This window comes from Astyanax mexicanus, chromosome 4 (genome assembly GCF_023375975.1).
Source record: "Astyanax mexicanus isolate ESR-SI-001 chromosome 4, AstMex3_surface, whole genome shotgun sequence".
In the NCBI taxonomy this organism is placed as follows: domain Eukaryota; kingdom Metazoa; phylum Chordata; class Actinopteri; order Characiformes; family Acestrorhamphidae; genus Astyanax; species Astyanax mexicanus.
In genome coordinates this window covers 23,485,499-23,497,726 of record NC_064411.1, presented here as the reverse complement: position 1 = coordinate 23,497,726, position 12,228 = coordinate 23,485,499, and the positions used below count along the sequence as shown (strand labels likewise).

The 12,228-nt window shown below is 36.9% G+C and overlaps 5 protein-coding genes and 1 pseudogene across 7 annotated transcripts in view; 3 read left to right on the top strand and 3 right to left on the bottom strand.

Moving 5' to 3' along the window:
- Window positions 1-4,756, top strand: part of LOC125801494 (zinc finger protein 239-like) — a 296,877-nt pseudogene extending 292,121 nt beyond the window's left edge.
- The window catches only part of LOC125780501 (zinc finger protein 239-like), a 1,096,042-nt gene that overhangs the window by 391,765 nt on the left and 692,049 nt on the right, over window positions 1-12,228 (top strand).
- The window catches only part of LOC125801264 (gastrula zinc finger protein XlCGF26.1-like), a 212,196-nt gene that overhangs the window by 8,232 nt on the left and 191,736 nt on the right, over window positions 1-12,228 (bottom strand). The window lies entirely within an intron of this gene.
- Window positions 1-12,228, bottom strand: part of LOC125801297 (zinc finger protein 665-like) — a 326,993-nt gene that overhangs the window by 179,604 nt on the left and 135,161 nt on the right. The gene's annotated exons all lie outside the window — the stretch shown is intronic.
- Window positions 1-12,228, top strand: part of LOC111188255 (zinc finger protein 239-like) — a 219,167-nt gene that overhangs the window by 168,427 nt on the left and 38,512 nt on the right. The window lies entirely within an intron of this gene.
- The window catches only part of LOC125801510 (zinc finger protein 239-like), a 177,663-nt gene that overhangs the window by 137,312 nt on the left and 28,123 nt on the right, over window positions 1-12,228 (bottom strand). The gene's annotated exons all lie outside the window — the stretch shown is intronic.

The following is a 12,228-nucleotide window of genomic DNA, read 5'->3' as shown; positions in this document are numbered from 1 at the left end:
AGTAATCTTCACAGATTTCTCCTCTGAAAACTGTTTATTTGGGTGTTTAAAGCGCTTCTGTTGATTTTTTCAGCACTGAGGCAGGATCATTAGCATTAGCTTGTAAAATGACCCAGTGTTGTTACCAATACCACACCTAACAGCTAAAGTTAATTATAAAGGAAAGGATTAACCATTACAGACAGCTTGTACATTATCCTACCATTTAGGCTATATAACAACAACTTATCACAAGTGTAATGTGTTTAAGACATTCAGGCTGCTAATAGTATTTTATTGTTTGCAATTGCCTGCTAGCTTATGTAGCTATCTAGATAGCATTGGATAGGTTAGCTAAAGGTGGCTAAAACATTAACTTACCTTCAAAATTAATGTAAGTAGCTGTATTCTTTTAACAAAACTGCTCTTGCTATTCAATCTTTTTCTATATCATTCATGCTGTGCTTGCTTCACACTGTTTTTTTATCCACAGATTTACAAAAGTGTAATCAATAGTAAAATGATATATGATGTAATTTTTTTAATGTGAGAATAATGTTTAAGTCAGTGGCGATTGCTCTAAGACTGCAAGGGAAGCTCAGCTTCCCCTAAAATGTAAAGAAAATTAGTGATTAAATATATACTGTTGTGTGTACATGTCACTGATTAAATATGCGCTACACTGCGCTGAATTTAGTTCAGAATCAGCTTCTTATCACTGGTAACGCCGCGGCTTTCCTCTCACTCATTCCCGCAGCTTTGCAGCGCTGCTTTAAACAGTGCACAGACTTCAATAGCGGAGCAAAGCGTGCGGCGAAACGAGACGAGTCATTGGATAAATGCTGGACTTTGTCCCGCTCATCGGACGCTCAGCGTCTCCGGGGGTCTATGGGGCAGTGGGCTGGCCTCGGCCGGCCCGGACGCTCAGCTTCTGCATGATAATTGGATGATCTGTCTGAGGCGGAGTCCCTTTTTGATTGACAGCGAAATGAGCGAATCAGCGATCTTTTAATGTAAAACACGGACACACTTCACACTAGCCTCGCGCCAGTGCAAGCTGCACATAATTTCAGACAGTTTTAATGTTGTGGACCAGATTTTGGAGAAGCCATTTGATAGTCTTCCTTACGAAGACAAATGTAAGTGTTAAAGAGTAGGGCAGATCAACTGCTCAGATTAATTTGGTGTAAAAGGTGGGGAAAAGTAACAGGTCTTTTCAGCTGTTCCGGTATGATAAAGTGAGCTGGCTGTACTGATGGCCATTCCTCTTGATGAAACTATCTCAGGACATAAATGAACAGGGGCAAGTAGTAAATATTGTGTTATCATTAAAAATAATTTAAATGATTTAAATTAATAAAGGGATTACTCAAGGACAATTTTTATGTAATTGTTCAATGTAAAGAATGGGAACCTTTTTGTTGTGTAGTGAAAACTTGAAAATAATGCCTTTTGTTTACAAAAAAAAAAAACATCTCAGGGAGAGTAGAATTTTTGTATAAATAAAACTACATATGTTAAGATGTAGGCCGAAATTTAGCTTCCCCTCCTTGAAAGACCAGCATCCGCCACTGGTTTAAGTGTTTATCTACAGTGGGAGCTGACATGTTTCCTTAGCGCGACTGGCAGAGAGAAAAAGAGAACTGTTTAATTGGCAGAACTGAGACCAAGAATAAGAGACCAAAGTACTTATGTTAGTCAGCTAGCTACCAGAGTTTTTTACCGGTAGTTAACATTTCCTAGCTAGCTAAAGTCAGCGCTTTTTTAACCCAAGTATCTAATGTTCTCTAGCTAGCCAATGTTACCAGTGCTTTTTTAAAAACAAGTAGCTAATGTTATCTAGCTGTCCAATGTTACCAAGGTTTTTAATTGGTAGCTGAAGACAACACAGCTGCCAATACCTTCATCCAGCCAGGACATATTTTATTCTTTTAATTTGGATACAAACTTTTCTGCACTTCTTCCTAAGTGAGAATATGGACATTCCAGACTGAGTAGATGCTGCACTGTCCGACATCCATCCATTGCATATCACTGTTAATCTGAAGCTAATGTGGTGGAAAATAATGAACTGCTATCAGGATCAGAAATCTTTTATAAATTGTTGTAAAGAATAAAGCTTCGGACATCTTTGGTCACATGATCAATGTAGAATGAAACAAGCATCGGCACAGTGATTCGAACCAATGTGTGCAGATTTTATGGCACACGTCTCAAAGCTTCAGATTCAAGGGTAACATCACTCACTTAGAATGACTTAGAATGGGACAAAAGTACAAAAGCTTTTTATGGTAATATGAAGATGTCCCAGTAGTTTTGTCTGTATAGTGTAACTGATTCAGGCAGTTCTCTTCAGTTTATTGACCTGCTTTTATCTTAATATTTTCTTTTCTTTTGTTTTCCAGAAATGAAAAATATTCTCCTGAAATTCATATTTAACTAAGAGCAAAGTTAAACTGCTGAAAGAGGTGAAGCAGAAGCCGTCCTGAAGAATCTCCAGAACACACAGAAATAGTTTGATACATCTAACAGACGAAGCCAAGTCCCGACATGGAGAAACATCAGCACTCTGTCAAGAGTTTTACTAAACAGAGTCATCTCAAAAAACACCAGCGCATTCACACAGGAGTGAAACCATGTCACTGCTCAGACTGTGGGAAGAATTTTACTAAACAGAGTAATCTCAAAAAACACCAGCTCATTCACACAGGAGAGAAACCTTATTACTGCTCAGACTGTGGGAAGAGTTTTAATCAAGAGGGTCATCTCAAATTGCACCAGCGCATTCACACAGGAGAGAAACCGTATTACTGCTCAGACTGTGGGAAGAGTTTTACTCAACAGAGTAATTTTAAAATACACCAGCGCATTCACACAGGAGAGAAACCGTATCACTGCTCCGACTGTGGGAAGAGTTTTAATCAGCAGAGTACTCTCAAACTGCACCAGCGCATTCACACAGGAGAGAAACCGTATCACTGCTCAGACTGTGGGAAGAGTTTTACTGAACAGAGTAATCTCAAAATACACCAGCGCATTCACACAGGAGTAAAACCATATCACTGCTCAGACTGTGGAAAGAGTTTTAATCGACAGAGTCATCTCAAAAAACACCAGCGCATTCACACAGGAGTAAAACCATATCACTGCTCAGACTGTGGAAAGAGTTTTAATCGACAGAGTCATCTCAAAAAACACCAGCGCATTCACACAGGATAGAAACCGTTTCACTGCTCAGACTGTGGGAAGTGTTTTTCTCGACAATTTCATCTCACATTGCACCAGTGCATTTAGCAATGCCTTTTTACAGGTTCAGCAAAATTAATCTAATCCAGGGATGATGTTTATTGAATTTCGTGTTATGTTTTCATGTATGTTTGAATACCTACATTAGTTAATGCCTGCAGAGATTTCCACCACTTAGTCGAATGTGTTATGGTTTAATACGTTTTTAAACACCGAATCATATGTGGTACCGCTAACTTCATGAACTAAGCACATATATTTCATCATCCTAATATGTTAAACCTTTTTCGTGATATGAATGATAAAAACTTTACTGATTTACAGGTGCACTGCACTGGCTTTTAGAACTAATAATATGAAACATTAAAAGAGTTTGGCTTTTATAATTTCAGGACATGCTTAGTTTAAAAATTAACTATGTGTCTTAGAATATATTGTAGGTTTCTGACGTTGTGATCCACAGAGTTGATCAGAGTTTGATATCTTTCCTTTGGGACAAGCAATAGAACCAGTAGAAGTGCATTCAGGTAGGTTTCTCCTCCACCAGTAAGAAGATTGGAGCCTCAGCGAAAGGCCCAAAAAAAGTGAAGCCTATCATAGTCTTTGAAACTAACAAAGAGTCATTTAGACTTTGCAGGTTAAACAGAGCTCAGTTTTTAGGGTAGTTGCGGTAGGAGAATTCTCTCGAGTTTGGAGTTTGAGCGAGGGCACTGCCAATGTTTGCTTTAGATATTAGATTAGCTTAAATTAGTCTTTAAAATGTAGATGTCATAGTTGTTAAGTGTAAAATAGAAATCTTAGCTTGCAACCAAACATTTAGGACTATAGTGCTTTTAATTAGAAGGATTTAAAAGCATTTAACCTATTTTTTAGTTTATGCAGATTTGATTTATTCCAATAATTTCTAGTATCTTTGTTTTTACTCTGGAAGCTGCCCTCAGTTCAGCAAGCTTAGCATAGCTTACCTTAATGCTTTTAACCGCTAGGCCCATCCATATGAAAGGAAAAGTGGAAAACACCACCTGAGGAACTCCAGAGAGTGCTCTCAAAAGTGAGACCCAGAGCCACAGAGAGACAACACTGGGCTCAGGTACTGCCGTGTGGACCGGAGGAGCATCCAGACCCCGAAGAGAGGCCAACAAAATCTTTTCCAGAGGTTAAATAAAACGCTTCAGCTGTAGCTTCTATACTGAAATCAACCCACTCCAGGTTTGTGTAGCTCAGTAAGGTTCTCCTTCATTCCGTTTGCTGGTGTTCTCAATGGTCTATGGTTCAGTTGGCCTGATATAAAATCTGTTGGCATAGAGGAATACATAGGGATATTTGGTTGTGTTGTATTACTCAAGCTATATACTCCTTTCCTTATTGGATATCATCTGTTGCTTAATGTTTTTTTCTTAATCTCCAAAGTTTCTAAGAATATCTAGTTTATTAAGTTGTATGATCATTACAACTTATCTTTGTATTGCTTCACCTCCATATATATTTTATATCTGTTTGTTTCAATAAAAAAAAAACTTTTATATTGCCATATCTGTAATCTCGGTGTGTTTTCTCAAGAAATGGTTGGAAACTTCTGTGACCTGATGGATCTTCAGAATGTCTAATGTTATTATTTTGTAAGTACTAACTGGCAACCAAAGAAGAATTTAAGTGTAAAAATTGACTTGGGTAAAGTAAACAGCAAACATAGCAACTTCTTAGCAACCACCAAGCAATTGCTTAGCAACACCATAGCAACCACCTAGCAACTGCTTAGCAACACCATAGCAACCACCATGGATACCATAGCAACACCTCAGCCACTACCACAGACCATAGTAAGCGGATAGCAACATCATAGAAACGATTATAGCGGATGTTGGAAGCCATTTTACCTGCGCAAGCATCCTGCGTTTTCTTCAGGAAATGCAATTTTCTAGTTATTCTTAGCTAGCTAGCTAAATGTGCAAACAACATAATTTGCTGTTTTACTGATCATTATTATTGATAGCTAGCCTAGCTAAATGTCCAAACTACAGCATTTGCTGTTTCACTGGCCATTTTTATTCTTAGCTAGCCTAGCTAAATGTACAAACACAGCATTTGCTGTTTTACTGACCATTTTTATTCTTAGCTAGCATGCTAAATGTTCAAATACACCATGTCCTGTTTTACTGACTTTTATTATTGGTAGCTAGCTAGCTATATGTACAAACACAGCATTTGCTGTTTTACTTACCATTATTATTGGAAGCTAGCCTAGCTAAATGTACAAACGAAGCATTTCCTGTTTTACTGACTATTATTAGTTTGTCGCCAGCCTAGCTAAATGTTCAAACCACAGCATTTGCTGTTTTAATAACTATTATTACTGGTAGCTAGCCTAGCTAAGTGAACAAACAAAGCAGTTGCTTTTTTACTGACCACACAAAAGCCTGCCAGCTGACTAAAATGCCACAAAACGAACAAAACATAGTTCAGCATCCCCAACTCCACTCTCTTTCACTGCTAAGCAGCTTGACTGACAAGGTTTTGCAACAAGCACTTCCTGTGTATTAATCCCTACCCTTCTTCACATCTTGTAAATTTGTTTTATTTCTTGCAAACTTGTTTTCTGAAATGTATTTTGTTTTTGTCCATGTAAAATATTTTTTTCATTGGTAATATTGTTTTCTTGAATTATTTTTTTTTTCTTTATTTTGTTTTCTGACGTTAATTTGTTTTGCACTTCTCGGCCACATCTTTCAGAGGAGGATCCACAAGTGTATCCTATCCAGGAAGTATTTTAGGAATATTGGAGTGAGATCACTGGCCACGCCCATATCATACATATTTGTTTTAATTAAGTAATTATTTAATTTCTTTTTTTATTGATTTTTGTAATAAACTGTGTAGAAATAATGCAACTTCATAAAATCCCAAACCTTACATGACAGTAAAACATATATCATCACAACTATAAAACAAATAAATAATGCACTAGGCGTGTAGTTTTATCTTATTGGCAAATATTTTGTAACGTTTTAAAAATGTATTTTCTTTGTAATGAGCAGGAGTTTAAGTTTCAACATCCACAATTGACATAAGTGAAAGAATAACTGCAGGCAACAGCTGTGATTGGCTGGGCAGTATTAGGCTGAGCTTTAAGGACTAATCTGAAATGTATAAAAAGTATATACAATTTTCAGTATAAAAAGTACCAAACATTTATAAAGTAAAATCAACTGCTCCATAAGTATCGCATGTTCATTATTTTAATAAATGTTTGATACTTTTTATACTGAAAATTCTATTCATTTCTCAACACAGAATAACATTAACTGTTTCAGCACTGCAGAAATAATTATTAAAGCTTTTAAACTGTTGTTTTATTCCCTTTTAAATGGGCTCTGTGTGTAACTGCAGCATCAGTAGCAGTAATGCTAGTGAATCTATTGAAAAAAACATAAGTAGGGCTCGTGTCCCCTCTCTTTTTCTCCTAGGCGACCTTGCCGGCAGTGTGATGGGGAAAGGAGAAGGACCCCACTGGGATGACCAGCCTAGCCTTAGATTGCAAAATGGCACTAAAATGTGCTAAAATTATTGTATTCTGTGCTTTTTTCATGTGGTTCATTTTAGTGTGTTTACTTTTTCTTACATTTTTTTTTGTCTAACACGTTTTGTGCTTTTCTTCTCTACAGGTGCAGTAGGGCAGCCCCTGCTGGAGATTCCAGGTAAAGGACCATTGTTCCTGTTTTTTTTCCAGTTGGGTCTTGAATAACCCATCTGATTCTTCAAAAAATTAAAGTTCTCCCATGTATTAAAAAAGTGCAGGTGTAAGTTTAGATTTGAGGAGGTATGTAAAAAAAAAATAGTAACCTGTTTCTGATTCCAAATTAACAGCGTGTGTTAACAATTTAACGTTGACAGCCCTAAACATTTCTAATTAAAAATCACAGAAACACTGACCTGAGAATCTGTAGTTTACAGTGTGAACTCTTCAATCCAGGAGAGCAGGTCCGCTCTCTATAGTCTGAACTGAGACTGGCTCCGGAGCGTTACAACTGGACACCGTACACCATTAGATGTCTTCTCTGTTATTGTCTTGTCTGTGTTGGAGTGTTCTAGTCATTCAGCCAGAAAATAATGGATGGGGTGGAAGTTGGGGTCAAACTTGGTGGTGTAATTTGTGTAAAAAAAATAATAATGTTGACACCCTTTATTATTTCACAATTTTCATCTTTCTGTATTATACTACTTCTTAAATCCCTACTCATTACATTCACACTGGCTTTTGAGAGTACATATACTAAATTCAGGGGTGCCAATAGGTCAATTGTGATTTTATTAGGATCAGACAGACATGGATAAAAGAAAGGAAATGTGCATAAAAAGTACAATTACTGTGAATAAAAAACACTGACATTAACCCCTAAATACAGGTATCACTTCACGTTAGAATGCCTTGTCTTATTCTTTCTCCTTGGGCCTGATTATGCAGTTTCCTTTTGTATTTATTCTGTAGAAGCCAGAGCAGGGAAACATTTTTGGGCTCCTCCCTTTTGCCAACCTGGAAAGAATATTCTGCGGAGACCAGCCTTGCACATCCTTCTGTGTAATTTAGTTTCTTTAGTTAATTGTGTTTTCATTTGTTGACTTGTTTGTTATTTTGGTCTTTGATAACCTGAAACACTGACCTGAGAATCTGCAGTTTACAGTGTGAACTCTTCAGTCCAGCAGAGAGCAGCCCCACTCCTGAGTCCTGCAGGTTGTTGTTACTGAGGTCCAGCTCTTTCAGGGGGGAGTTTTCCAGGTTTAAAACCAATTCCAGATTTTCACACTTTACTCCAAGATTACATGAAGCTAGTCTGAAAAATAAGAATAAACAAATGATTTTACAATAAACCCAAATAAGAATATTTAAATGGATTGACAAAAATAGAAAACAGAATTAAAATGTGACATTTATTGTCTGTTAAAAGAACTGATGTTTCTTTATACTGAAATAGTTAACATGCAGAAAACTCCACTTTACTGTGATCAGTGTAGGCATGCAGCTCACCAAAAGCTCTGGGGCAGATTATAATGAGTTAAAATAGAAGTAAATGTTTAACAAAACAGAAAGAACATGGCTTTTTGGAGACTGTGAATTTATTCTATCTTCCCAGTTAAGCTCTGGAAAAAAGACACATTTGCTCACCTATATTTTAGAAATAAATACATACACTTGAAATGTATGTTCTATATGAAATTTTCATGATGATATACTGCTAATCATCATTGCTCTCAGGCATACTGAGACATGATTTTTCATTCAAATCACCCAGTGCTAATTTAGAGTGGATCTACAAGGAGTGGGAATTTATTTTTAAAATGTTTAAAATGTTATATAACTTCTTCATAACTTCCAATCTTATTTCTTAAAACTGTATATGATTAGTGTAATACAGAAACTTAATGTACTATTTACATTAAAATGAGGGTTTAATTATTATTACACACACAGAATAATTCATGTGTGTATTTAATAATGTTAATAATGTGAATCCACCAGTGATTGAATGGAAACTGATTCTACACATCAGCAATTGATTAAAAACTGTGTGAAGGCCTGAATGAAAATACTTACACTGCTCATCTGGATATTTTAACTACTGGCAGCAGCCTCAGAAGACACTTTCCTGATCATATTTTAGGTTAAACTCCTCCAGGTCCACCTCCTAGTTTCCTCATTGCTGTGAGGTATCCTCTTTTTTGGGGTCAGTATGACTCGTAATAAAGTCTGATTAGACTCCAGTGAGAGACCCAGAAGGAAAAGAAGGAACAGGTTCAGGTGTCCACTCTCACTCTGTAAGGCTCTGTCTATGGCAATGCTGAGGAAGTCAGTCTTTGTTGACTTGTTGAAAAACTTGAAGAGTTTACTTGTTTGTTGTTCAGTGGATTGTTCTTTTGGAATTTTTCTGTTGAGAAATGCATGTAAAGCAGCAAGAAACTCCTGAACGCTCAGATGTACAAAGCTGAAGACCTTCCTAATGTGCAGCTCATGTTCCTCCCTGAAGATCTGGGTACACACTCCTGAGTACACCGACAGTTCTCTAATATCGATGTCACTCTCTCTTAGATCTTCCTCATAGAAGATCAGGTTTCCTTTCTCCAGCTGCTGGAACGCCAGTTTCCCCATAGCCAGGATACTTGTTTTAGTCTGCTGAGGATCAATGTGAACCCTTTGGGATTACTTGGATTTCTGCACGAATTGGTCATTAAATGTCTTCATCTGTCACAACAATAGACAAACACAGTCTAATACACATAAAAAGAATATGTTTGAATGGTTTTATTAAACACAACACGTTAACATTCACAGTGTAGGGTGGAAAAATATGTGAACACTTAGGCTAATGACTTTTCTAAGAGCTAATTGGATCCAGGAGCCAGCCAAACTGGAGTCCAATCAATGTGATGAGATTGGATGTGTTGGTTAAAGCTGCCCTGCTTTATAAAAACTGAGATGCTATGGCATCATGACATCAAGAGAGCGATTCACACCAAATATCCCAAGAATATTTCTGAACTGAAACAGTTTTGTGAAAAGGAATGGTCCAAAATTCCTCCTGACAGTTGTGCAGGTCAGATCTGCAGCTACAGGAAATGTTTGGTTGCCAAAGGAGAGTCAACCAGTTATAAAGGGTTTACATCCCCCCCACTGTGAATGTTAACATATTGTGTTCAATAAAACCATGCAAGCATATCATTTTTGTCTTTGTCTATTGTTGTGAAAGTATTTTTGGTTTGCTGCTTTCCGGATCTGTCCAAATCTGCAGGGCACTGACAGTTTATTATGTAATTACCATACTATATGCACCTTTACTTATTCTCAATTATAAACCTATAAACAAATATGAGATTTGGCCTCTGCAGAGCTATTTGTCATCTGATAGTTTGGTGACTTTTCTGCATAATCATACTTGTATTAAATCTGTCAGTAAACAGATGATGTAATACATGTTTTTAAGTAGGAATAATTTCAGGAAAATTAAATATCTCTGTAGTACTGAGTGCACTCTAATCAGTGCAATATCAGACACTTAATCAACTACTTCATCTTCTTTATCCTCAGAACCTGTACTGTCATCACCTTTCAAAAGTTTGCAGAATTAGTGGTCATGTCAGGTTAAACATTCAGCTAGGCTAGCTATCAATAATAATGGTAAGTAAAACAGAAATGCTGTGTTCTGGGGATTTAGCTACGCTAGCTACAAATAATAATGTTCGTAAATCAGCAAATGGCCTATTTAAACATTTAGCTAGATAGCTAAGAATAATAATGGTCAGTAAAACAGAAAATGCTGTGATTTGGACATTTACCAAGCTAACTAAGAATAATAATGCTGTGATTTGGACATTTAGCTAGCTAACTAAGAATTATAATGGTCAGTAAAACAGCAAACGCTTTGTTTGTACGTTTAGATCATGTTGGGAAAACCGCACTACCCTCTGCGCCGTCTCCAGTGCGTTCCCCTGGATTCTTTTGATGGAATCCCAAAGTAGAGATAATTCATAGAGAGACAGGATACTTTATCTTCAGCAACTGACAATTTATTAAAACAGAGCTCTGGGAACGAGTTCCACTCACAAGAAGTTCAAGAGAAGAAGTTCAAAGATTATTTCACAGATTATTTTCACAGACCTCGAGGTCACGGAGGAAGGCACCTTGGTCAGTTCCCCAAAAACTGGTTCTGGCTGGTCTTGATCAGAAGTTACAAGTACAAGACTGTTAAAACAGAGAAGTATTTTACAGAACACAAATGAGTTTGTGTCCAATGTTTCAGACTCCTTCCTCCACTTTGCCCATAACATGTCAACAGCTTCCCTTTAGCTGGCCTCTAGGTCAGTGGGGCAAGCTTTATGTCAAGCCTTGTTGCCTACCGTACTATCACACCTTTATTTGTAATGCATTTGTTTATACTTCATTAGCTTGATTAGTATTAATTATAGTAAAAAAAAATAAAGTGTATTTCTAAGATTAACTACAAAAGTGCATTTCCTGAAGAAAACGCAGAATGGTTGCGCAGCTAAAATGGGTCCCACCATTTGCTATGGTCGTTGCTAGGCGCTTGCTATGGTGTCTGTGGCAGTAACTAAGGTGTTGCTAGGTGGGTGCCATGATGTCGGTGGTGGTTGCTAATATGTTGCTAAGCCGTTGCTAGATTGTTGCTAAGGCATTGCTAGGTGGTTGCTATCAGGCCCTCAGCTTTTCCCTTCCAAAACGTGCCACCGTACGTGTGCTGCTGTGGGATGAGAGGACCATTTGAGCTAAGCTGTCCATTCACTTCCATTCATTTAGGTGTGTCTTTAAACCAATAATTAAACAATAACCAATAAAGTTGCTCCTTTAAATTCAAAAGTATGGAGCCGATTGCCATCGAACAGGGTCAAAGTCAAGGGCGTAGGAGCGGGCTTGATATTGGGGGGGACACAAGCCCACCCTATAGTTTCCTAGAACAACATTTGTGGAAATTACTTTTAATTAAAAGTAAATTATTATTATACGTTGATTTTACAACCTAAACATGTTACTCCATGTTACAGTTACTGTTGTTAGAAAAATTATGCATGCAATGTCTAAATTATATACATATCTAATATTTAAAATAATATAACAGATTTTTATTATTATTATTATTATTATTATTATTATTATTATTATTATTTATTGGCATGTCAATTCTGTTGTATATTTACACTTTCTCCTGCACTCTTATTTTTTTCTACTGAGAGCTCTTCTTAAGATGGTGTCCTTTTATGTAAAAGAATGTAACTTTACGTTTCATAGAGATTTTTATAAACGTCAGGATATGTGGTCTTACTGTGAACTACAAATTAACAGAAGTCACGTTACAGCAGTGTTTCTCAACCCTGCTCTTACATATTCTACTGAATATTAACACTGTTCTCCATATTCTAGAGCTTCCTCTGGTGGATATACATGATTAATTTAGGCTCCATAGGGGGCTAAAGGATTTTAACAGGTAAACTCAGTAA